The sequence below is a fragment of the Lissotriton helveticus genome, chromosome 5_1, assembly GCF_964261635.1.
Source record: "Lissotriton helveticus chromosome 5_1, aLisHel1.1, whole genome shotgun sequence".
NCBI classification, from domain to species: Eukaryota; Metazoa; Chordata; class Amphibia; order Caudata; family Salamandridae; genus Lissotriton; species Lissotriton helveticus.
Genome location: NC_136065.1, coordinates 850,616,050 through 850,641,407, shown reverse-complemented (window position 1 = coordinate 850,641,407; position 25,358 = coordinate 850,616,050). Strand labels below are relative to the sequence as shown.

The following is a 25,358-nucleotide window of genomic DNA, read 5'->3' as shown; positions in this document are numbered from 1 at the left end:
TTCGTTTTTAATGGCCAGATAGTTTATCTCTTCTAGATCCCAATTTTGTATTTCTAAACCCAGTTTTCCCACTGCATCCTCCATTTAACATTGCCATGGGTTGGTTGACCCCCTGTAGATTGGTTTAAGCATGCTCTTTAAGCTTCGTGCAGGGGCTGTATTTACTTGGTAGTAGTATTTCGCCTGCATACCCAAACATTCTTTTTTTAGTTGCTTGGGACCAAATTCCAAGCGAATCAGGTTTCGGGTGTATTTTGGCAACTTGAAAATGCATTTGTTTGCCTGACATTGTGCTTTTTCTAACATCGATTCCATTTTACCTGGGTAATACCTGCTGTGTGTACCCCACAATTGCCCTGATTTTGGCTTGTAGTACGTTTCTGATGGGGACTGTCTTTGGGCTTTGCATTATCTCGTGTAGTTTGCCCAGAGCATAGATTGTCGACTGTGCTTTGGCATTCGTTTCATGCAGATGTAGCGTCACTTTACCCGTTTCGCTTAGCCAGCACCCAAGGTAGTTACAAGATTTTGCAGCCAAAATAATCTCTTTGCACACGTGCCATTTAAGTAATGCTTTTTTTGGACAATTACCGAAAATAACTACTTTAGCCTTTTGAGCATTTATTATTAATTCATTTCTCTCATTATAATTGTTAAGGCGTTTAGACCCCTTTGTAGTCCAATTTTCGTGTGGTCCAACACCACTAAATCATGGGCGTATTGTAATATTTGAAGATTGTTGGCTCTGATTTTGGGGATTGCAAGATTGACATTGTGAAGCATCTTTCCCAGATCAGCAGTAGATAGGTTAAACAATGTAGGGGCTAGTACGTATCCCTATTTTAGTCCACGATTTGTGAAGCACTTATTTGTTGAGGTGTTGTCTGCTAGTTTTACTTTAATCCAAGTATTACTGTACAGCGAAATTATGGCATTAAGGAGACCTACTGGAATTTGCCAGTTGCGCAGTTTGGCCCAAAGCATATTTAGAGGCACCCCATCAAAAGCGGCTGAATAGTTTACAAAGCTAGCAAAGACTCTTTTTTTGTTTTTGACATTTGCTTGCTGGCTTAGGCACGTAATGGCCACAATGTTATCAATTGTAAAGCAGCCTTTGCGAAATCCAGTTTGATAGGGAGGGAGGATTTCATTCTCTTTGATCCACCTATTTAATTCTATCAATAGGTTACTTGGGTAGGCTTTTCCTTCAATATCCAAGAGGGCGATTAACCTGTAATTTTTGGATCTGTATTATCTCCTCTCTTGAATATTGGATGTAGAAATGACCCGTGCCATGAGTCAGGCACCTTGGCTTGTAATCGACATTCGATCAAAAGTTTGGATAACATGTTTCCCCAATATGTAGGGTCTTCTCTAAAGATTGCTCCTGGAAGACCGTTAGGCCCTGGTGCCCAGTCTTTTCTTATCCTTTTTTATTACTTTTTCAACAGCAGGGCAGTCTTGTTCTTTGCCCATGAATTCTAATGTGGCCTCCACTTCTATGTTTTTGCTAGCCTTGGGGCATTCCACGGTGCTTTCAAAGTAAATGCAACCTTCCTTTTCAATATAAATTGTGGAAACGTTTCTCTGCCATGCATCTGCATGTACATGGTTGCGTCTGTCTATTTTACCTTTTTCCAGACAGGCTATATATTTCCAAAGCTGTCATTGTTTGTGAGGCTTTGTCAGCTCGTATATCGTTATCCAGTCCTCCTCTAGTTTGTTTTGTTTGAGAGACCATAGCAGATGTTTGCACTTTTTACATAAATCTTTACACTTATCCCTTGTTTTTTGGGCCCCGCAATCCTATGTGCTCTTTTTGCCCTCTTTAGGTTGCGTGTTATAGCACTTAGTTTTGTGCTGTCACATCTGGATTGTGGTGTATTTTTCGTCTTTGATTGAAGGCTAGCTTTGTTGTTGTTGCTGAGAGCAGTTTTCAAGACAGAAATCCAGGCCGTTCAGTTGTCCATTCTGGGCTGATTTACAGGCTGATTACCTCTACCCACTTGTTTATCTTTCCATGTGTTAAATCGGGTGGCCTGGTGCTTATTCCATTTTAACCTTCTGACTAATGAGTATTCCTTATTCCCTGTTGAATGAGATACTATGGAAACTTGTTCCCTTTGCTTTATAGAGATATTTAATTCAAAGTGAAGAATTGCTTGGTCACTGGTTTCGTGTGTTTTTAATTCAAAGTTAACTTTTTTCTGATTAAGTTGATTACATAGAAAGATATAGTCAATTGTCGAGCAGTTCTTAATTGTGGCCGTTCCTGAACGTTTGGGATCTGAACTTTTCAATATTTCCTTGGTGGACTTTAGATCATAATTTTGCAATTATTTCAGAGCTGGTTAGGTACGTCCTGTTGCTCGTGTTTGATCCCAGATGGTGCAGATTGAAGTCATCTAAAGTCACTTTAGCCTATACCAGATGAGGTAATAATGGTGTTTGTAGCTTCCAGTTTTGACGGACCATGCACATTTAAATATACATTTCTGACCAAGACTGAAGCGCTGCCTTCTCTGTCCCCTTTTCCCTCAACTACGAGTTCCTGTAACATATCTGACTCGGTTTTTATCTTCTTTACTGTCAACTGTTTGAGATGTTTTACCTAAATAGAGATTCCACCTGATGGTCTACCGTACAGTTTGTGTTTGATTGCTAATTTATGAAAAACGGTGTAGCCTTGCAGATGTACTTGCTCTGTGGCCAAGGTTTCTTGTAGGCATATGATGTCTCCTTCCTGCAATATATTTTTTGCTGTTACTTGTTTAGGAGCTTTATGTATGCCTGCCATGTTCCAGGAAACGATTTTAAGATTTGAATTTCTATTTTGATTAGGGCGAGATGTGCTAGACTTTTCCAATACTAAAGGGTTTACGGTAGGTGAATCGACCAAATGTCGGAAATGCCCACTTGAACATCAGGAGTAGCGAGTACTATGCTGTGTCTCTCTGCTTATCCTGCTGGGTTGATCCTGCCATTGGATTTTCTGCAGTGCATCATCTTTTACTGTCCTGTTTATTGCTGGAGTTGTGTCGCAGTTCAAAAGGGGGTGGTGATGGTGGTGGACGGAGCATCTGAACCAGTCAAACACTCACACCCAGTCAACAGGTTGCAAGCATGACGCAACTCCAGCAATGCATGTTGAGGCCTATACTTATTGTACTGCGTCACTCCTTACTCCTGCTTCAAGCAGGGGTAAGGTTTTGATGCAGTGGTGTCCTAGAAGTGACACAGTGAAATCTTGTAGATTTCACTGCATCACTTTTATGAGGCTTTCCTGCGTGGGAATGTCCACCCTGCATACATTATGCCTGACACAGGTCTAATGTGACGCAGGACTTTACAATGTGACGCATCTCCCTAGATGCGTCACGTAAATTGGCAGGATTTTTCACGTCGGTGATGCGTCACAAAAGGGATGCAACGGTGGCGCAAAAGTGTTGCAAGGGGCTTGTAAATCTGCCCCTAATTTATGTTCTACACTAGAAGCTGTCACTATTGTAGAGGCAGCAACCTTACCACTCACTGGTGAATGAACACTACACTACAGTTGTTGTGAGATAGTGCTTGAGGGCTGCAGAACATCCCTTATATGCCTAGCACCAGAAAAAGCTACCCGTCTGTAGGATGGTATGAGGCATACAATGTATCTGTTAGTGGAAAGATGGGCTAATGTGAGGACCATGGGTATGTGCCTCCCTAGGGGAAGTGCTGCACGTAGGTTAGTGCGTTAGCTAAGAACATGCAATATGTTTTAGGAAATCAGCCCTGCCAAGCACCACTCATCAGGGGTTATAGTAAAGCATTTTAGTGCTGGTGTCCGTATCACCACACTAAAATGCTAATGTCATGAATAATTATAGACCCTCAGAGCGCCACCAGGTGCTGTGGCACTTTGGAGTTAGCTACATTCAGGCGCCGGTGCACTTGCTGTGCTGCCCCAGTCAGAGGAGAGGTGTCTTGTTGCTATGGGGATCGGCCTATGTGCAGCTTGAGTGGTTTACTGTACTTTCACTTGCCCGTTAGTGTTTCTCACAGTGCCTGCCATAGAGTTGTTTGACTACATGTTCATCCAAATTGTAGCCTCTCGACAACACGCATGGAGCAATTGTAACACATGCGCCAGTCGTAATAACTGTTTTGTGTGAAGGAGGTACACTGCTGTCCGAATACTGACAACACAAACCCAGGAAGAAGAAATGCGGGAGAGAGAGACAGAGAGAGAGAGAGAGAGAGGGGCTAGCGCGGGAGGGAGAGAGAGAGTGGGAGGGAGAAAAGTAGCGGGGCATGCACGGAAGTACATATAAAAAGAGAGAGTGAAAAAAACTCTGGCGAAGAGGAAGCAGATAACCAGTGAGATATGGAGATAGAGCATTTCAGAAATATTTTGGGAGAAAAGTGTCAGAGTGGAAACAGGAGTGATTGAGTTACTCCTACATCCACTACCCCTTCCACAGACCTAGTAATATTTGATTCACTGTCTAATTTTTTCGGAATCTAAACGTTTTCAATTATATTTATTCACAACAAAATCATTATTATTAGTCATGGATTCAATACTACCAGCAAGCTTTGGTTAACCCAATATGGCTGGCTTGTGCTAAGTTTATGTTCATTGTTGTCTGATATGACTGAATACAACAAAAGAAAACTCACAGGGAGGCCCTAAAATACTGGTCATTGCTTTGATTTACTCACAAGAAATTGTCACACAGTTGGCAGTACAATGTCACTCATGCACCAACTGATACCATAGAGAAAATAGATACTGTCTATGGCCACAGAAATAACTTAACCTGTAGGTAACGGAGTCAAGAAATTGTATTCATTAATGTTGTAGAAGATAGAAGAGAACATTTTCAGAGGAAAGCTGAAGAGGAAAAGAGTCATATTCCTCTTTGGGTTCATAGAGAGGGGGGTTACAAGAAAGGTGAGACATGCTGCAATTACCTTGGATTTACATCATAGAGGGAAGCTTTGCTTACTAAGACAAAAGACAGTCTATAATAACTATTTCATTGGTTCTAATGAATGTGATCATACCTTTCTGATCACAGGAGGTTGGGGTTTGAAGGGTGGTACGGATCCTGTTTTCCCTGTAATTTATTATGTGTGTGGCTGATAGCGCGTGGTGCAGTGGAAAAAGGGAGTTTAGGTTACACAGTGTGTAATATTTACACCACTCGCTAATCAGCCTAAAAATCTCTATTTTCTAAGACTGAATTTTGGCCCACATCAATATCAGGTCCTCCGACAGATCGGAGAGTTGACAAGGATTTGGCAAAATATTTAGATGAATACCCCTCTCATGAGGACCTAGAACAAAGAGAATATTATACAAACCACACTATATACAACAATATATATCTCATTGTTTACAAATATTCAATAACGACAGACTCAGTTTCTCTATTACTTTGCATTTTATATATTTTCTTTGAAAGTATATGAAATGGTCAAACACGGGTACAGTATCGAATTAGAACCATCACACAAGGGAACACAAATCAGTAATTCACAATAAGATCTCATTTAAGGAGCATGAGTCGAGTGGATAGAGTAAGAGACAAAGCGCATTATGACAAAATTAATGCAAATACAGATTTTTGCACCAACGTAAGAAACTATAGCACAGCATAATAATATCTGGAAAAGCTATTCCCCTGGCCAGAAAGGAAAGATGGGGCAATCCTCACTAAAGTATGAGGAGCAAAGTTAAGGAGTCAGCATACAAACAGCATAAGATAAAGGATCTAAAAAACACAGCTCACACAAATGCCACATACAGAAGCTTGTCTCTCATCGTCTCATTCCGCTAACCCAAAAACATAGATTCTTTCACTGATAGTTATACCCTAAAGTTGAAAGTCCATCCCTACTCTTGTATCAAAATCAGGGAAAGTCTCTCTCCTTATTGATTTAGATACATGGGGGCTAAATCACACCACTTCCGTCGCTCTTCACTCTCAAAAGTTCTTTGTTCAGACTCATGCTATCATCATCGTCCTTCAGCAAAGGAAATCAAAATCTTCTCCATCCTCGACACTCGCGCATTTGAACTAAAGTTGTAACTTTTTACTAGCGCAGTTATCCACAAACAAAATATTTCTTTGCATAATAGGAAGTTACGCTGATACTGAGCACGTAGCAGCCATTGACAAATAAGAACCCAATAGTCATCTATGAAGAAATAAACACATTTTTCTGCATTTCTACATTTTAAAAGAAAATTAACCCTGGTATCAGCTTTTGAGGCCTTCTTTGTAAAGCGTGCAGTTTTCTCTGGGAGAAATAAACTGATTCAGTTATTCGCTCAAAATAAAAGCTCAGTTTCATAATTAATTTAAATCTTTCTTTAGTCTAATATAAACACAATCATTTAAAACTATTATTCTTATGTAATTAGCCCCTTCGCTGCTAGGCCTTTCCCCCCCCTGTGCTGATCCTTTTTTGGCTATTTGAGGTAGTTCGCGCTTAGGCCCCTGTAACTTTTTGACCAAATAAGGTATCCATGTTAAATTTGCGTCCTTTTCTTCCGACATCAAGGGGATTCTAAAGGTACCCAGGGTTTGTAGATTCCACTGGAGGGGACTCAGAAATTAGCCAAAATATAGCAAACAAATTTTGGGGGGTGGGGAAATGGGAAAAAAGTGCTGCAAATGAAAGCACCTGTTTTTATCCCTGCAAATGGTATCAACAAAGGGTTTGTGGGGCTGAAATCACCATTTTCCCAGCTTTTAGGGACTGACAGACTTTTGTAAGAAAACCACAGTTTTTTACACAGTGTTGGCAGTTCACTGGGATATAGCCCATTATTGCTATTTTTTGTGCTTTCAACCCTCTTCCAGTTAATGGTAGAAATGGGTATGAAAGCAAAAATGGATCCTGGAACGCTATACATTTTGAAAAAGTAGACAAAACTCTAACTTCAGCAAGGGGTCATTTGTGTAGATCCTTCAAGGTTTCTTTATAGAAACTATCAGTTGAATATAGGAAAAATTGAAAATTAGTTGAAAAAACAGCCATTTGTGCCAACATTTTCACCTGTAACTTCTTCTAAATGTGACAGCTGTTTGAAAGCAATATACCATAACATCCGCTGGACCTATCTGGTTGTGGGGATATATAGGACTTGTAGCTTCACAACGAACCCCAGAGCCAATAACTGAGCAGCGTCCTGCAATGTTTTTTTATTATGTACCCGGTATATAGCAATCAATTTGGGAAAATATATACATGGAAAAATCGGTATGAAAGACACCTATGTATTTCTGACATTGGAATAAAATATAGAGTTTAGAAATAGTAGATATTTGCACATTTCCGAAATTGTGAGTACCCATACTAGCTTGAGAATTATAGGCCTTTTTCAAAGTGACTTCATTTTTACATATTGTCTTTCATTTGGAAGGCAGAAATACATCAATAGTCAATAGGTAATAACAGTTGCTCTACAATTCTGTGTTACCCTAAGTCTCCTGATCAAAATGGTACCAAAATTGTGTGGGTAGACCTAGTGACCGCGACAGGAAACGGCTCAAAACGCAACGTGGACACACTTTATTTTTATAGTGAAAACTGACCCTTTTTTTTGCAAAGTGTCTAGCTGTAGATTTTGAACCCTAGCTCTGCCGGTACTTCAGGAAACCCAGCAAATCTATACATTTTTGAAAACTAGACACCCAGGGAAATACAGGATGGGGTGACTTGTCTGGCTCTCACCAGGTTCTGTTACCCTGAATCCTTTGCAAACCTAAACATTTGTCCAAAAAAAACATTTTCCAAACATTTCTGTGGTGGAAAGTTCTGGGATCTGCATGGATCCACAAAATTCCACCCACCCCGCATTCCCCAAAGTCTTCAGAGAAAAATGGTACCTCACTTTTGTGTGTAGGCCTAGTGCCAGTGACAGGAAATGGCCCAAAACGCAACATGGACACACCACATTTTCACAGTGAAAACGGACCCTTTTTTTGCAAAGTGCCTAGCTGTAGATTTTGAAATTTAGCTCCGCCGGCACCTTGGTAAACCTAGCAAACCTATATATTTTTAAAAACTAGGCACCCAGGGTAATCCAGGATGGGGTGACTCGACTGGCTCTCATCAGGTTCTGTTACTCAGAATCACTTGCAAACCTACAAATATGTAATAAAAACCCATTTTCCTCACATTTCTGTGGTGGAAAGTTATGGAATTTGTGTGGATCCACAAAATTCTACCCACCTCGCGTTCCCTGAAGTCTTCAGAGAAAAATGGTACCTCACTTGTGTGGGTGGGTCAAGTACCCGTGACAGGCAAGGGCCCAAAACCTATTGAGGCGACATCAAAATTACCTATCACAAACCAACCTAGTTTTGCCCGGGGGGTGCCATGAGTTTTTGGGCCGACCTCTGAGGCCATCTAGGGAAACCCACCAAAACCACACATTTATGAAAACTAGATACCTGGGGAGTCCAGCGAGGTATGGCTTGCGTGGGTCCCTCAACATTTTCATACCCAAATTACCTATCCCAAAAATACCTGGTTTGGGGTGGGCACCTGGTTTTTTGGCCCCGGGCTCGCTGCCATCTAGGGAAACCTACCAAACCCACACATTTCTGAAAACTAGACACCCTGGGAAGTCTAATTAGGTATGTCTTGTGTGGCTCCCCCAACGTTTCCCTACCCAGAATCCCCTGCAAACCTCAAATTTAGCTGGAAAAATCACTTTTTCACACATTTTTGCATGGGATCACCATGCCAGCGTTCCCCTTGTTCTCCCGAGTAAAATGATACCTCACTTGTGTGGGTGTCCAAAGCAAAATTGGCTAAAATTAAATTTTTCTAAAAATGTAGAGCTTAGAATTGTCAGTGCTATACCCTTAATGCCTACCTACCTATACCAGTGAGGTATAATTTTTAGTAATTCTGAATTCTCCACAGTATGATTTGGGCCATTTCCTGTTGCAGCCACTATGCCTATTCACACAAGTGAGGTACCATTTTTTTTGGGAGACCTGGGGGATCGCTGGGTGGTAGAACATTTGTGTCTGTCCAGTGATCCTACAACCTTTCCACACAGCTTGTAAAAAAATTGTTTTTTTTTAGCAAAATTTGAGGTTTGCAGGAGATTCTGGGTAGGGAAATTTTGGGGGTCCAGGCAAGCCAAACCTCACTGGACTCCTCCGGGTGTCTAGTTTTCAGATATGTGTGGGTTTGTTTTTTTCCCAAGATGGCCCCCAAGCCCGGGCCAAAAACCCAGGGGACCCACTTGCAAAACCAGGTAGTTTTGTGATAGGTAATTTTGATGTTGCCTCAATAGGTTTTGGGACCTTGCCTTTCACGGGTACTTGACCTACCGATGCGAGTGAGGTACCATTTTTATAGGGAGACCTGGGGGAATGCTGAGTGGGAGGAAATTTGTGGAACCACGCAGATTCCAGATCTTTCCACCACAGAAATGTGAGGAACATTTGTTTGTTTTTTTTACAAAGTTTGAGGTATGCAAGGGATTCTGGGTAACAGAACCTGGTGAGAGCCAGACAAGACACCCCATCTAGGATATCCATGGGTGTCTTGTTTTTAAAAATGTATAGTTTTGCTAGGTGTCCCTAGGTATCGGCAGAGCTAGGGTTCAAAATCTACAGCTAGGTACTTTGCGAAAAAAGGGTCAGTTTTCACTGTGAAATTGTGGTGTGTCCAAATGGGTTTTGGGCCATTTCCTGTCACAGGCACTAAGCCTACCCACACAAGTGGGGTACCATTTTTCTGAGAAGACTTTGGGGAATGCGGAGTGGGTGGAGTTTTGTGGATACATGCAGATTCCAGCACTTTCCACCACAAAAATGTGAGGAAAATGTTTTGTTTTTTTAAAGTTTGAGGTTTACAAGGGATTCTGGGTAACAGAACCTGGTGAGAGCCAGACAAGCACCCCATCCTGTATTTCCCTGGGTGTCTAGTTTTCAAAAATGTATAGGTTTGCTGGGTTTCCTGAAGTACCGGTAGAGCTAGGGTTCAAAATCTACAGCTAGACACTTTGCAAAAAAAGGGTCAGTTTTCACTGCGAAAATGTGGTATGTCCATGTTGTGTTTTGGGCCGTTTCCTGTCGCTGGCACTAAGCCTACCCACACAAGTGAGGTATCATTTTTCTCAGAAGACTTTGGGGAGTGCGAAGTAGGTAGAGCTTTGTGGATCCATGCAGATTCCAGCACATTCCAACACAAAAATGTGAGGAAAATGTGTTTTTTTAACAAAGTTTGAGGTTTGCAAGGGATTCTGGGTAACAGAACCTGGTGAGAGGCACACAAGTCACCCCATCCTGTATTCCCCTTGGTGTCTAGTATTAAAAAATGTACAGGTTTGCTAGGTTTCCCTATGTGCTGGCTGCGCTAGGGCCCAAAATCCACAGGTAGGCACATTGCTAAAAACAAGTCTGTGCCTAGTGGGATTTCTGCCGCCCTGGTGGGGAATCGGGGGGGGGGGGGAGTTGTCCCGATCTGCCCCTAGGGGGGCAGGAAGACTGTGGCTATTTTTTCAAGGGTGGGGGCATTGGTATGCCCATTTTGGGCAGCCCCCACCCCCACACATAAAAAAAGCCAGCATAATCGCTTGCGCCTAGTGGGCTTTCTGCCCCACCAGGTGCAGATCAGGGGCCACTGCCCCCTTCCACCCTCTGGGGGGGCAGAGAGACTGTGGCATTTTTTTGGGGGAGGTGTGGGCATTGGTATGCCCATTCTGGGCTCACCTCACCCCTGAATTTAAAAAATATATATTTCCTGAGGCCTAGTGGGCTTTCTGCCCCCCGCGGGAGTAGATAAGGGGCTATTGCCCCAATATGCCTCCAGGGAGGGTCAGAAAGACTGTGGTAATTGTTTTTGGAGTGGGGCATTATCATGCCCATTATGGGCAACCCCCACCCGTACATCATAAAAAAAATCCTGGTGCCTAGTGGGCTTTCTGCCCCCCCCCCCCCGGGGGGCAGATCAGCAGCTACTGCCCCCATCTGCCCCTGGGGGGAGCAGAAAGACTGTTGCATTTTTTGGGGGGATGGGGCATTGGCCTGCCCATCTTGGGCAGCCCCCACCCCTACATCAATAAAAAAAGTCCCTGGTTTTAATGGGCTTTCTGTCCCCCTCGGAGGGCAGATTGGGGGCTACTGCCCTCATTTGGCTCACGGGGTGGAAAGACTGGAATTTCACTGGGGGTGTGGGCATTGTCATGCTCATTTTAGGCAGCCCCCATCCAGACATCAATAAAAAAAATTAAAACCCTGGTTTCTAGTGGGATTTCTGCCCCACCCGGGGGCAGATTAGAGGCTACTGCCCCCGTCTTCCCCCTGGGGGGCAGAAAGACTGACATTTCTCTGGGGGGGCATTGCCACACCTTTTTGGGTAGCCCCCACCCCAACATCAATAAACAAAAATTCCCTGGTTTCTAGTGGGCTCTATGCCCCCCCGGGGGGGGGGGGGCAGAAAGACTGCTATTCCCAAAAAATATGGGGGGAGCAAAGGCCCTTGTCCAAGAGACCACTCCCCCACCCCGGTGCTAGTGGGTGGATCCCTGCTTGGGGATCGTCCTCCTAAGGTGATCCCCAAGCACGGATCCACTAGGGAAGGGTACCATTGGAATGGGGAGATTCTCCCTTTTCCAACAATACCTCTCCCATCTGTTTCAGTGCTCAGGGGGGCTGAGATAGCCCCACAAGCACCGAAACTGAGAAACTGAAACTAAGTTTCAGTTTTGTTTTCATTGCAATGACGATAGCGCACCATGCACGGGTCATCATTGCAACGAAATACAACAAGAGGCCTGGGGAGGTTGGGGAAGCACTTCACCACCTCCCCAGGCAAAAAATAAATAGAAAATCCCTCTGCTGTCTGTAGCAGAGGGATTTTCTGAGCATGTGCTCATGACGGACTGGTTCCGTCATGAGCAATGGTGCTCATGACGGAACCATTCCGCACTGGTGCTCTTGACGGAACCATTCCATCATGAGCACCCAAAGGGTTAATATTGCTTAAGTAAATGTTAAACATATTTTCATTTCATATTTGCTCTTGACAATAACATTATTTGCTCCTTTGCAGTCTTTCATGCAGGAATCATTTGCGGCCCACAAAAACCAATTGGCATTTTCCCACACCTATCTTATTCTCTTTTACAAAACTAAATGTTTATAATGCTTTCCACGGGTAATTTCAAAATCTTTGTTAATGATTTTCAAACAATGGGAGGTTTAATCCGAGCAGGTTTATATATGGAAAACCCTGCTCCATCAGGAGGTAAGCCAGTTAGGCCAGGTCCCCCCATTACCCTAATTGACAGGAAGGACTGGATCTTTTGGGGACCCAGGATCTTGATGGCCTTGTACTAGGCCTCACCAAGCCACTGGCAGGCAGATTTCTGTGATGCTCTCCATACCATGGAGCCAACCGTCAGCAGGCATTGTGGTGCCGAAGGTGCAGAGGACTTGATGGACCAGGACCAACAGTTCCTTGGTGGCAGCAAGCATGAAAAGTGCAGCGAGTCATCACAAACAGTTACAAAACCCAGTCAGTTATAGAGCACAAGAGAGTATTGCTTGTGTTTTATTTACATGACAGTGGTTTAGTATGTGTGTAGTAATTTTAAAACTAACTTATGATGATATTATGTCTCACAATGGCGGTCCTGGCATCCTTTCAATGTGCCGTATGTCTTACTTGAACTGTGTCATCCCCTTCAGAACTTCAGTGTTCTGCTTCCTCTACTTAGGCATTTAAAAGATGACATATCACTGAAGTGTTATGTAGCATGCAATCTACTACTACTATGTGGCACCTTCATTAACATACTTCTGATGCATTGCAGTCCTGAATTTTATCGTCCTTGGTTTTATAAGTGTCTTTTTTAATCTGTGCCCAATTGCATTTCCAGCAGCAGCTGGTGATCTCAAAGAAGTCATGTCATCAGAGGATATCCAGAGTCCCCTACAGGACATGTACAGAGGAGCATATGAATGAATTAAAACCGGCAATTTGCATGCATATGACCATTTGATATTATTTGTAAGGATGAAACTTCTTTCTTGATGCATGCAGAATGTCAATTCAATCAAAACTCATCTGAATATGGGTAGATTGAAATTGCGCTGCATTACATGTCCACATTCAAGATGACTCTTGATGGTTAGCACACATATTGTGAAGCATAGGAATATGCAGATGGGTTGCTGTTTCATTGCATGACATCACACTTTTGCATGTATTGTTATTATTGAATGCTGATATGGGGGCTGGAGGCTCCTGGCAATACTCACCAAGATACTATGTCTTGAGCAGATGACGTGCCTCGATTGTGCCAGTATGCAGCTATTCCACAGGATGATTTGGGCCTGGGGATAGTGAACATTGGTATAAAATTGTGACCACGCCTTCCCATTTAGTTCCAGTTCCAGTTCTTCTTGACCAAGGGAAGAAATGTTACACTTGAAGGACTGCTGTCTGACTGGGTAATATGTCTGCATAACAGCCAGGTGAGGAATAATCACCTGAAGTCTGCAACTTGCTGGAGAAGTTAAGGGTCTGGCTGAAGGCATAGAAGTCTGATTACCTGCTCAGAGAGTGAGTGAGTGCCTAGCCCTGCAGGATGAGAGGCTGTCCAGGAGGAGAAGTCTAGGATGTTTGTGGCTAAGCAGCTATCATCCTGTTGCATATATTTCCACCAACCCCAAAGGCCTGGTGCGACAAGTGTCGCTGGAGGTGCCTGTCCCAGAGAAGCCACTACATTGCCCTGGAGGCCGCAAAGACTAGGATGAGAACCCACCTGTATTGGCCTGGAGGCCGAAATTGCTAAAGATGAGCCCCCACCTGCATCAGCCGAAAAGCTGCAACTGCTGAAGATGAGCATCCAGCTGCATCAGACGCAGGGGCTGCATCGGCTGAGGGCAAACACCTTACCGAATTGGTCCAGAGGATGCAACTGCCGATGAGCTAGCTGAGCGTGCTGTCTAACTTCAGTGGTCCAGAGCGGTGTGAGGGTGGCATCTGTGGTTCCCTGTCTTAGACTCTGAAGCGCGGGGGTGATAATTTGGGATGTATGACATTACAACGCATGCTTTTACCACGCATGCTTTTACATCGCAGTTTTTACAACGCATACCATTACAACGCATAGCGCTTTGGGGTGCTGGATAGTGAATAGTTTAATTTACTATTCCAACTCCAGTCCCTGTGGATAGTAGGGAAGGTGTTGGATAGTAAATTAAATCTATTCCCTATCCTAGAGCGCCCCCCAGCGCAATGCGTTGTAATGGTTTGCGTTGTAAAAGTTGCGATGTAAAAGCACTGTGTGGTAAAAGTTGCGTTGTAAAGGATGTTTCCCGATAATTTGCTGACCACACTAGCCTGTGAAACTGATGTACCACACTGTTTGAGCCATTAATGCAGGGCTGCAGCAACATGAGATAAGCGACTATGGCTAACACATGCAAAGAGGAAGATACTTGCTGGAAAGCTAACCTGTCCCAAAAATAACTATTTGCATGGAAAAAAAATTAACGGGCCTATGAGCTAACATTTGGGGTAATTGATAGTAATGTGCACCTGTGCCCAATCTATGTCTATACCTGCATTGTTACCCAAAGAGGGAAAACTTCAGCGAAAGGTAGAGAAGGGGCGGGACGCGGGCACCAGACAGACCACCTTTAGAATGTGTAATATTTTGTTTTACTATAGGATTGAAGTACTTTCTTTTAAATGAAAGATAAGTGTTTGGATGAACATTACATTATTGTGTCTGTTAGCAAACATTTGAGTTCTAATCTTTGCATCCCTATTTCTGAATGCTTGGCCTCGTTACCCTGAGAGTCAAGTGCGAAAAGGATGCACTCGATCCAGTTTGTAGAGCCTTAGTAGAACCACCCATTGTATTCCAGAGGCAAAAGATCTCAACCACACAGTTGGGGGCAGATAGCCCCTGCCTGCCCTGAGGTTCCCCTGAATGGGTTGTGATACTCACTGTATGCTGCAATCAAAATACAGTACTACTGGTAAACTGATGAGTGAGGTTTGGCAGTCTATATCCCAATTTCCACCTCAAGTGCATCACTAGTGACAGACATAATGTTCTGTATTGCCTCCATATTGAGACAATGTGTTACTAGTACTAGAGACTCTGGAGGTAACTTAAAGTTTAGTAGAGCGGGCAAAACACAATAAATTGATGGTTTATCTGCCCTTCAGAACTCGAGATTCCCCGTCCATGTAGCTGTTATGGAATCACAGGGTTGATACTGACCTAGCCTCAGATGGCTCTGCCCGCGCAAACCCTTGCCCTAGCAGCCCACCTGTCTCTGGGCCGCCAGATCTTATCGCTAGATTTGCCTGTCTGGGACGATCATGCAAGGCATGACGGTCTCGGGCAAGGAAATCAATTAAGGGCCCTAGTGCACAGTTATAAAAACTTCCTGTTTGAAATCTTGTTTTTTGTCTTTCAATAAGAAACTCCCACTTCGGAAGTTTCTTACTAAAAAACGAAAAAGATTGTGCAAAACAAACATCTCACCTACTCTGCTTCATTCCTTGTCTTCAGTGCCAACGCTGCAGAAGCAACTGCACTTAAGGCTCAGACAGGGGCGGCTCCTCTGCTAAGGCGGAGGAGCATCGCCCCACTGCTCTGTGAGCAGTTGAAAAAGGAAAAATAAAATGATAATAACGCAACGTTATTATAATTTAATTTTTATGGTGTGGCTCAGTAGGGCTGTCTGTCACAAGAACAGGAGGAGGAGTGATGGGGCACATGACTGTTTGGCCGGCTGTCTTGGGCCACCCAAACAGTCATGCGCACTTTGCATGTTCTCCACCAGCTGTATTGCACAGCCTGGGTGGAAAACATGCATAGCCTCCCAGTCCCTCTTCGAGCCCCGAACCACGGCGCTCAGACCAATCAGCAGCATCGTGGTGGGATAGGAGAGACCGGGAGCCTGTGTACTTCCTGGTTCCTGCTTTTGGAGTAGACCGAAGTGCCAAAGAGAACCGAGAGGTGGCGGCCGGCCTGCAGGTGTTTATTTTTTCCATTTAACCCCGTCCTACCACCCCACTAAGTAGCGGCCGCCACTGGGCTTAGAGACCCCTGCTAGGCAGGTGGGGAGTTGTAGGATCAGGCAGTTCCCTGCCAGGGGAGCAGAGGCTCAGACTACTCTGTCCGTGTAGGCTCTAAATGATCTCTTCTGTCTTGTTCAATGGATTGAGTGTGGTTCAACCAATCATGGCCCTTCTCCCCCCAGAGCCTAGTATTGGCCTATGGCGCTGTGCAGCCTGGTACTTTTCCTCGATTACTAAGGCATGTTGTACTTGGAGTGGACTCTGGAGAGCAGCCAGTAAACACCCCACAACAACTGTAATATGGACGTCATTTAGAGGTCACTAGACTTAGCAGCTGCAACCCCTGGCTTGTACATTGCAACTGTTGGCAGTGCCCTTTCGAACCCTGGCCTCTAGGGTTGTAACAGCTGTGCCAAGAACAGAAGACAAACAAGGCCCAGATGAGCCCTGTTTGCTTTCTGTCAAAAGGGCTCATCTGCCACTGTGAGCCACAACATTAGGCTTTCTATTATGTAAAATAAATTCATTCAGCAGATCAATACACACTGCTCTGAATAAATACAAAATGTTGACATTTCGCAACCTGTCAGCGCTATCCTTCCTCAGGGCACTAATCTAAGATGAAGGAGAACATTAATTGCTTCAAAGATTACACATTTGGAAATAAGCATTTAATGGTTATTGTTTTGTTTTATTCAAAGTTATTACGGGGGGCAGAAGCTTCCAGTGAGTGTTGTGTTTTCCATTCCTGAACTACTCCCAGTTGTGGGCTTGGTTCACAAAGTCCTATGCACATGTAAGTTAAATTTGCACGTACAGATGGCTTGATTTACAAGAGAAAAATATTCACAAAACCTGACCTCACACCTGTACATCCTCTACTCACAATATTGTCCTTCGATGGTGTAATGTTGTACATGAGTAAATCTTAGTAAAGGAGTGGGCAGTGGGCTTTCCAGGGTCCGATTTCCTTCATAAGGTTTTGGAACACCCACGAATTTGGGAGTTTATAGACATTCTCATTCACCTACAAACTCTTCCCAACCTGAAAATGGCAATATATTTTCTCCTGGAAATTTACAGAGCAAATGTCTTTCCATTTTGAGAAGGAAAGACCCTAAAAATGATGGGGCCCTAGTTGAGAGGGGCTTTCTCCACAGGAGCAAAATATTTTCCTTGTTGTCAATAAAAATTAGAAATGTGTCTTTTCACAACACTGGTGACATTTCAGCATGAGTAATTGTACAACACATACAGTTACCCAAATGGAAGTTCCAACAAACCCAGCTCAGGAGACTTGTTTTGCATCTGCCTAGCTGACCAAACTTGCTGATGGAGCTGACTGAGCCCTGCTGGCCTCTGCTAGAGTGAATCCCTAATCCCTAAAAAGTGCCTCTCTTGGTCGTGGACCCTTGGCTGGCATCAAAGTGCCCTCTTCTGTAAAGAAAGGAGAACTCCTGAAGTTTTGGGCTCTTCGCGACCGTGAACAGGGCTGTTTGCACCGAGAATCTGCCGACCATGATGACTGCCAACACAAGCTCCAGTCAACCCGACTCTTTGTGCTTTCGTGACTGCCAGCGACAACCGGCAACACAGGATCTGCACTTCGCGATACAGGGAAGCCAGCCTGAATTGACCGCCAATCTGAAGCTCCAGCAGTGACTGTCTGTGACGTCTGGCCGGATCATTGTGCTACAGCGACGATCGTCTGCGATGCCAGGGCTGCTCATCATGATACAGCAATGACCATCTGCGATGCTCTCCCTGCTTCTTGCAGCCTCCAACGCCGCAAACTTGATTCTTCGCATTGGACTTTGAGGAGGTAACTTTTTCAGCTGGACTAACCTGCTCTATGTATCCGGCCCATGCTCCATCATAGCCATCCTGAACTTGTGACTTTCTCCTGGTCTGGTACGGCCAGAGCACATCGAATGGCTTTTTGTGCTTTTAACTACTATATCTACTTAAAACTTCGAAAATGCATATCTCTAGTTCTACTGAATGGATTTTTGTCATTCTAGTTTAATTTTATTTATAAACATTTACTCTAATCAATGTCTGGCGAACCTCAAGGAGTGGGCTGAGGCTGAGGAATGCAGGCTGAAAAGGGTGAGAGTGGATGAAAATGCGGCGCGTGAGCTGGAGCTCTGGGTGGAAACATTAGAGAGTCTGTCAGAGGTTAAACAGGGGGTTGATGCAGATCCGGAGTCCTTTGGAAGGAGTATGGATACGCCTAGTGGGGCAGAGATAGCGAGGAACGTAGAGAGTGTATGTTGGCGGAGAGCAGTGTGTAAGCGGGGCTGATATCGGGGGAGGAAGTGGTTGAACCTGTTGCACATCGGGTGTGAATGAAGCACATTTGGGATTGTAGGGAGCTGCATTTGGCTCCCCTGCCCACCTTTTCTCCCTGTGATTGTCGTGTACACTTATGGCATTTCGGAAAGTGGCGTGGCTTACCAATGTAACAATGCTGCATAGTTACACTGTTGACTAGTTGTATGCCGTAAATATTTGTAAACTGTAAAACAAGAAAAAGTTTAACAAAAAACAAGTTAAAAAAAATGTACTCTATTTTTCTAAATTAGTTTGGGATTTTTCTTTAGTTGTGTTTTCACTGTACTGTGGTTGTGTGCTGCATACTTTACACATTGCCTTTAAGGTAAGCCTACCTGCTTTTGCGCTAAGCTACCAAAGGTTTAAGCACAGGGTTATTTTGTGACCTTTGTGCTTCACCCTTACAAGAATCGTGGTCGTTGCTTGAGAAGATTTGTGACATTTGGAATTAGCAAAACATATCAGAGGTATTACATTGCAGTGGGTTTATCACACTTCAGGGATCGAGACACTGTGCTCCACCTGGCCCACAAGTATGGACAGGTGCAATATAAGGGCTCCAAACTTTCCTTCTTTACGGATTTCACCTTAGTGGTCCAGGAGGCTTGCCATAAATTAACTAATCTCTAATAAAAGAGAGGGACCCCAACAACCAAAGGGATGGAGTACCACAATAGACTTTCGTCAAAAAAATATTCCCTTTGGGACACCTTAATGTAGGAACAAATTACTCAAACACAAATAAACATAAAACAACAATACCTTGACACTATACTTGTTAAGCAATGTATGCAACAACTAAATTATGAGAAAATACTGCACAGTTTATTCATTTATAATACAATAATTTAAAAAAAGGAAGGAACAGACAGTTAAAATAAGGAAACAATAAAATTCCTATTTGTAAAAAAGGAGGTAACACACAGAGAATCAATTCAGCAGAAACATCAGAATTATTCTCCAATTAATTTAGGATATATCCCTGCTTGACTTCGTACGACGCGTTTCGGCGGACCTTCTACTAAAGCCACCTTCATCAGGAATGCAATTACTGTCTTCCCATTAAGTTCTCGTAATATTAAAAAAAGGACACCACCGGGCAGATACCTCCTATGTCCTTGATAGAAACTCTTCTTAGTGCCAATGATCTTTCTTGATCGTCAGGCTGCAGTATCAATGTAACTCAGGATCAATTTCACTGGTTCAATATGGGCTGATAGGAATACGAATAGAAAACTGATAAAATGTTAACGCTCCTAGACACGCAGTAACCAGGCACTTTTCGGTATATTTGTCACTTTCATCCACACTCATAGATAATGGCGTAACTCAAAGTGTCCTAGGGGTTCTTGGCTCATAATACCAAAACGGTTCTTGAATGAAAAGATACCGCCGGTAATGACGGGTATACGGCGTCCCGCGTGTCATCCGAATCAAGCCTGCAGGTAGCTACCTGCAGTTAATGGGGCTTTGTTGTTGTTTCACCCCTTCTAAGAGCCCCTGCAGCTCGATTCTCCCGATTGCCTAAAGATTTAGCCCCCCCACCCCGAAATTTTTTCTTAGCCCCCCCCCCCCCCGAAATTTGACTCTAATTGCGCCTCTGCCTGAAATAGCACAGGCTGTGGAGGAGATGGACTGGCTTCTCCCCACAGACATCCTGGCGGAGTCTATTCCACTGATATTAGGAGGTGGTGATGTGCTAATGGCACCAGAAAATGGCAGTGGAAAAAATGGCGCATTCAGTATACCAGTCATTCAGATTGTTTATGAAACTCTTAAGTATCAGCAAGAAGGAAAAAAAGGAAAAACCACAGTAAAGACGGGCGCGACAGTGCTGAATAAGTGGCAGATGAATCCATATGACAGAGGCTCTGCATTTGCAATCGGCGCTGATGGTTTGTGTTGTCAAAGTCGTGAAATAAAAGAATGGCATGGGTGAGGCAACCAGAGGAGTAAATAAAGGAAAATATTACTATGAGGTATCTTGCCATGATCAGGGTTTGTGCAGAGTTGGATGGTCAGCAGCGCAGGCTTCTTTGGACCTGGGAACTGACAAATTTGGATTTGGCTGTGGTGGAACTGGAAAAAAGTCTCACAACAAACAATTTGACAGTTACGGGGAGGAATTCACTATGCATGATACTATTGGATGCTTTCTGGATATTGAGAAAGGCATTATCAAGTTTTCAAAAAATGGGAAAGACTTGGGTCTAGCATTTGACATTCCATCACATTTGAAAAACCAGACATTTTTTCCATCTTGTGTTTTGAAGAATGCCGAACTGAAATTCAATTTTGGAGAAGAAGATTTTAAGTTTCCACCAAAAGACGGTTTTGATGCAATCTGCAAAGCGTCTGATGGCCATGTCGTTAAATCTCAGCACTCTGGGAGTGCTCAAGTAGCTCAGTCTAAGAATCTTCCAAATGCACCCAACGCTTTAATTATTGAACCATCCAGAGAACTGGCAGAGCAGACTTTGAACAACGCCAAACAATTTAAATAACATGTCACTGATCCTAAGCTCAGGGAGCTTTTGATAATTGGTGGTGTTGCTGCAAAAGACCAAGGCGTCGATTAGGATGGCGGACGGAAATGGCTACTGTCCGCCATGGTGGGGGAAATTTTACTCCCGGCCGCGCCGCGGAGATTCCGCGTTTGGGATTAGGATATTCATGTCACGAAACTCCGACCGCGGCAGACGGATCATAACCAACACCGTCCGCGGTGGACGGAACACATCCAACTCCGTCCGCGGCGGACGGAGTCCAATGAACAACCACTGCCGCGGACGGAAATGACCGCGGAAAATAACACATGTACCGCCATACCTGTGAATACTCCGTGGCCGCAATTAGGATTAATCCGCCCGGTCCACGGAACTCACAGCCATCCACGTCCGCGGCGGAAAGAATGCTACGATAACCACAGCATCACTGCGGAAGGCCAACACGCACAACATCCCTAGCGGCAAACAAATGTCAGGAAGCCTACCGCTAGTCCAAAGCAAACATACCAACATTGACAAGGCCCCCCCCCCCCAACATCAAGCACAAGCCGCCATGACACGTCCCAATTATCCAATAATGCACACTAGTCAACACGCCCACCTACCACCTGACTGCCAACAACCATTGAGACACGACTATAAAATGACACACACACGCTACCACAATCCTTTGCATCACAGCATTGCTGCTAGCAAGAGGCCAACATCGAGATACTGCAAACTCACATAGAAGACACACAACCACCACCCTACCACACCCACCACACAAACACCCACCACACAAATCCTACACATCACACACCACACACCTGCACCCCCCAACTCACTCAACTCACACACTGAGCACCACACACCATGGCACCCAAAAAAAAAAACAAATTCATGGAGACAGAGTTGAGGGTAATGGTAGATGGAATACTCCGTGTTGAGCCCCACATCTTCGGGGCCCAAGTCCAGCAGACGTCCGTGGCGCAAAAGAACTACATGTGGGACAGGATCGTCACTCGGGTGAATGCCTCGGGGACTGTGCCGAGGACGAAGCATGACATCCAGAGGCGGTGGCATGACCTGAAGACCAGGGTCAAGGGCATCCGAGCCAAAAACTTTGCCCGAGCCAATCATACTGGCGGTGGCACACCCCCGGAGCCCATACCCTACACCGATTGGGAGGAGAAGGTGCTGGTGATACTACACCCAGAGAGCCTAGACGGACTTGACGAAGGAGAAGAGACTGGTGAGTACAAACCAAGCACCACGATCAGCACGACATGGTCAGGCTCACACAACTGAGAAGAAACATCTCCTATGCCCCAACCCATGCACGTTGGACACCAACTCACTAACATGTTCATGGCTCCCAACAGGCCCCCATGCTCACGGGGTGGGTGGTGGTGGTGGTGGTGGAGGGCGGGGTGTGTGAGAGGCCCAAACTACAACTCCCAACAGGCCCCCATGCTCACGGGGAGGGTGGTGGTGGTGGTGGTGGTGGAGGGCGGGGTGTGTGAGAGGCCCAAACAACAACTCCCAACAGGCCCCCATGCTCACGGGGAGGGTGGTGGTGGTGGTGGTGGTGGAGGGCGGGGTGTGTGAGAGGCCCAAACTACAACTCCCAACAGGCCCCCATGCTCACGGGGAGGGTGGTGGTGGTGGTGGTGGTGGAGGGCGGGGTGTGTGAGAGGCCCAAACTACAACTCCCAACAGGCCCCCATGCTCACGGGGAGGGTGGTGGTGGTGGTGGTGGTGGAGGGTGGGGTGTGTGCGACAGGAAACAGAAATGTCTAAAAATCTACCTAACCATGTAATGTCCACATCACTGACCAGCTCTATCTTGTCCCTCAGGTGATCGTCAACTGACTGGGGAAACCAGTACACGGCCGCCAGCCTCGCCTCCCACACCTACAGGACTCTCTGCTGATGAGGACACAGGCAGCTCCGGTGCGGAGGATGGAGCGGGACCAAGCACGCAGCCAGGGCCATCTGGCTCACAGGGACTCCCGGGACCGACCAACGTCGCAAGTGTCACACCAGCAACACCTGTCTCTGTGATCTGCACAGTCCCCACCACCACCAGTACCACCAGTACCACCAGTACCACCAGTACCACCAGCACCACCAGCACCACCACTCCTGCCGGTGCCACCCAGCATAACCCAGCGCACAACGCTGGTCCATCGGCCCCACACACAAGCAGGGTGAGTGGGCCACAGGCAACGGGACATCAGCCAATCAGGCGAGCCACACACCGCCGTGCAGAGGAAGGACAGCTACCCCAGCCAGTGGCACAGTCCCTACAAGCCCTTGCCAGGTGCCAGGCGTCATACGACCGGTCCCAGGCAAACGCAGATCGTGCGCACCAGGACTCGGTGGACAACAACAGCATCCAGCACAAAATCTGTGGCATCCTTGGCCAGATGTTGCAGATCATGGGCCAGCAGGCAACGATGTGGAGGGAATGGGTTGCCCGGAACAACACCCCCCCCCTCCACCAAGTGTCGTAGTGCCACCGCCACCGTCACCTCCGCCTCCACCGCCACCTCCGCCTCCACCGCCACCGTCACCTCCGCCTCCACCGCCGCCACCACCACCTGTGCCCCTGGCGACGGATGTGGCCCTTCAACAACCTGCCCTCCCAGCTGACTCTGTACCACCTCAGAGACGGAGGGGCCGGCTGAGGCAGGAAGTGGCTGAGAGCAGTGTTGGAGCGCCATCCACACGCTCCAAGAGGGGACGACCATGACAATGTCACCGCCTGTGCCAGACATTCACCCAGCTAAGTATCCTGTCCCACAGACAATCATTCCCACTGGTCTGCTGGACTACCCTGTGGTGTCAGCACGGACATTTCATCTGCCATTACCTTCAACTCCATCTCCCTCCACCCCACTTACTTGTAAATATACACCAGCACAGAAGCACAACCTGTAAATAAATAGCACTTACTCACACAATGATGTTTTGCCTCCATGTTTATTCACATGATTGCCTTCAGAAACAGACGTAAACAGGTTCAGGGATGACAGTCGTACATGATCATGGCGCTGCGGGAGTGACCTAGAGAAAATCAGAGACAGCAAACACACGTCAGGAAACAGATTCACACACATCACAACACAATGCACAGCAACATTACACAAACGACAACCATCACAAAAGCATGGGATGAGAGCACACACATCATGGAGACTTGTATGTCCAAAGAAATGAAGACACACATAAGCAACCATCACAAACAAGAACACCCAGCTGATTAACCCCACATCCACACAACACCAGCAAACATACATGAGGCATTGTCAACCGCCACTAGAGGTAGTAACTCACATTCAAGGGAAGTAGCGATCTATGAGCTGGCGCCTCTGGTCCACACCTTCCTCCTCACCACTATCCTCATCAGTCGACATGGGTGGGATGGGAGGCCCAGGAACTCCTTCGTCTTCAGGGTCCAACAGCAGTTCTATGTCATTGCGTACTGCCAGGTTATGGAGCATGCAGCAGGCAATCACGATCCTGCATACTTTTCCTGGTGAGTAAGGCAGGGCCCCTCCGGTCTTATCGAGGCACCGAAACCGAGGCTTTAGCAGTCCAAAGGTACGTTCGATGACTCTCCGTGTCCTTCCATGTGCATCATTGTACCGCATTTCACCCGCTGTTCTCGGATTACGTAGGGGACTGAGGAGCCAGGGCCGGTTTGGGTAAGCCGAGTCGCCTATGTAGGGGGATGACAGAGACAAACATCACAACAAGATATGGTGGGTACCCCATGCAACACAGAGATCACAAGAGTCCCCACTGCACACTCACCAACAAGCCACGCTTGACCGGGTCGCAGATTAGCCATGAGTCGTGGGACATTGCTGCTCCGCATGATGTGGGCGTCATGTGCAGATCCAGGAAATCTTGCACACACATGTGAGATGATGTTGTTAGCGAGGCACACCACCTGCACGTTCAGCGAATGGAAATGTTTGCGATTCCTGAACACTTGTTCCCGTGCCCGTGGTGGAATGATTGCGATGTGTGTGCCATCAATTGAGCCCACAACGTGAGGTATGTGGCCCAGGGCATAGAAATCAGCTTTGACAGCTGGCAACTCTTCCGGACGTGGGAAATGGATGTAGTCATCCTTGTACAGCATCATAGCTGTTAAGACATCCCGAAGAACCGTGCTGAACATGGCCTGTGACATCCCCCCGGCATGTCCAACTGTATACTGAAATGTGCCAGTAGCAAAGAAATGGAGTACCGCCATGACCTTTGCAGTGGGTGTAATCGACCCAGGATACGTCCTACGCGGCTGCAGATGAGGAGACAATTGAGCCACAAGCTCCAGCAACCGACGTCGATCCAGCCGGAATTTCCGAATCACCTCCTCGTCAACCATATCCTCCAGCACAGTGTATGGCCGATGCACATTTGTAGCCCTCCTGTGTGGGAGAGAGATGTAACTTA

General features: G+C 45.7%; 1 pseudogene; it reads left to right on the top strand.

The window, feature by feature from the left end:
- The window catches only part of LOC144752557 (ATP-dependent RNA helicase DDX1 pseudogene), a 65,039-nt pseudogene that overhangs the window by 27,321 nt on the left and 12,360 nt on the right, over nt 1–25,358 (top strand).